This window comes from Geospiza fortis, unplaced genomic scaffold, assembly GCF_000277835.1.
Source record: "Geospiza fortis unplaced genomic scaffold, GeoFor_1.0 scaffold1199, whole genome shotgun sequence".
Taxonomy (NCBI): Eukaryota; Metazoa; Chordata; class Aves; order Passeriformes; family Thraupidae; genus Geospiza; species Geospiza fortis.
Window position 1 is genome coordinate 10,692 of NW_005054552.1, and position 2,561 is coordinate 13,252.

Sequence of the window (2,561 nt, forward strand, 5' to 3'; positions counted from 1 at the left end):
GCAGCAAAGGCGACTGGCCTAGCTGCCCTCAGTACCCTCGGGGCACGAGACACTGTCTCCCCACTGTCAGCCATGTTGGGGTTTCCCCCCTTGCTGTCTGCCAACTCGGGGCTGGCCAGGTTCCTGAGAGGCTCCCAGATGGACAAACAACCCTTCCACAGATGACCCAACTACTCAGTACCATGGAAAACAGAGCCCATCCGCAGTTCCAAACCCACTGGATGCTTCTCATGATGGCAATCATGGATGCCTGGCTAGTAGCACAGCCCAAGGAGAACGTATGGATCACTCTTGCAAAGTCTCGAAACCCCCACCACGGGTCTGCTTTGCTCTCTTTTCTCCCTGCTCTCTGGGACTCTGCTCGGGCTCCCAGGCCTCAGCCTCCTGCCTCCCTCCTCCCCCAGCATGGGGTGGGGGGAGGGAAATAAAATGGAAACTTGTCTCATTTTTTTCTCCTGCAGTCGGCTGTGGCTTCCCTGGACACGAACTCATCATTGTAGCCACACACTGCTACATTACTCATTCACAGAGTCACAGTTATTACCCTCCCTATCTTATCCTCTTTGTCCTCTTTCTCCTCTAGTCTCTCAATTACTTCATCCACCAATGGATGATGCCAATGCCTTGCTGTGTGTTTCACTCCCAGCTCTCCTGATTAGCTAGAAATTGTATCCTCCCCTGAGACCTCCCCCTAGTTTATCAGCTGGTTTTTGCCCCCAGTTTGTCACCTGGGACCCTGGACTCGGGGAGTTTTACCATCAAATAAAGTAACCCTAGTGCCACCCCAGGCCCGTGCTGCTGTCCTTTTGTTCCGCGCTGCGCCTCCACTGGTTGCTGGGATTCTGCGGAGCCCAAGAGAGGGGGACTGTTGCCCCCCCCCCATCACCATCTAGCCGGGACATGTGACAGGTAGGGATTCCCCTGAAGCCCAGTGAGTATCCCTTCACAGGGACGGAGCCCAATCTGGTGGACACATGGGGCAAGTGGATGAGGATTTTGCCACATGCACCAGAAGAGCCCCTAGAATTGGAGCATTTGGGGTCCTCCAAGGCCACATATTGTATTAAGTTTTACTACTGCCCGCCAGGTAAGCCATGGCCTGCTGCAGAATATAAAAAATCTATTTATATGAGAGATGAGTCACCAAATGACAAAACATATCATCATTTAATTGGTGCAATTACACCAGCAGCACACTTTCTGTCTCCACCCCATCATTCCAGAGTGTTACCCCGGTGCATGTTCCGGATCTGTGGGGACAGAGGTCCTTGCATGCTTGGCCAGCTTACCATCCCCTCACTCCGAACTCCACAACTATTACTGATTGGCCGAAAAAGAACTAATTGTCCCGCCAAGAACGAGAGCTCACTCAATTAGATGAAAATTGTGACAGCAAAATTAGTGATTGGTCATACATATTGGTGGTGATCTCCATTTTTCTAATTTGTGTTTCTGCCGCCAAAGCCCTCACTGAGCTTTCTCATCTGGAGTGCTGGCTTGCTAAGAAAGTCAACTTAACATCTGCTGTGTTAAGTGACCTCCTGACCAACGAGGAGACCACCCATCATGCGATGCTTCAAAATCATGCTGCGATCAAGTTTTACTTCTTGCCCACAGACATGGCTGCAAGGAATTCAACAGGCTGTGCTTCTTCAATCTATCTAGCCACAGCAAAGGTATCCATGCCTGCATCCAAAAGATGCAGGACATGGTCAAAGAACTCAACGAGAAAGAACCCCAGTGGTCCGAGAGCTTCTCTGGAAGCTTGGGACTCAAGGGTTGGGTTGGTTCCCTCCTTCAAAACGTTTTCTGTTTTTTCTTAGTCATCCTTATTTCTATGTATGTATGGACATTTTAAAAGACTGCTTAACAAGTCTCTAGGAGATGCTTTTGTACTAAATAAAGAAAGGGGAGTTGTGGGGGCTGAGGAACCAGCCAGCAAGAGAGTGATTGCTCTCCCCTGGAGAGCCAACCCTTGAATGAAGCACACAACAGTTAGAGTGAGGAAACCCTCCTGCCCATAATCCTTTACAGTTCTATGTTAATGCATTGTATCCTATTGGTTTCTCCTCTGTCACTCTTCCAAGTTGCACATATCCCCATTCATTCCTTGTTTCTCCCCGCCCTTCCTGTTTACTATATAAACTCCTGTATTCCCCTGTGAGGCACGAGCTGTTGGCCCTGGCTCCCTCCAGAGCAGCCCTGCTCTAATAAAGGTCTCCACTCTGTGGAACCTGCCACAGAGTGCTCGAGTCTCTTTCTCCGTGTCACTGGCACCGCCACCAGGCTGAGAGCTGAGAAATAACTCAGCTGCCAGGATTGTGCCTGTGCCCCTGGGACATCCTTCATAAAGGCGCTTCTTCAAGAAGGTCACGGCACTCCAGCCATTGACATTGCCGTGGCAGCCTAGTGCAGAAAAGGGCTCAGCTTGAAATGAAGGGACTAGGAAGAATCCCAGCAACACAACACTGCAAAGCATCTGAGTACTCTCTCTGAGCAGGACCACAGACAAGCTGTGTTCAACCACACCAGGAGCATGGCTGCAACTCTGCTGGCTTTCC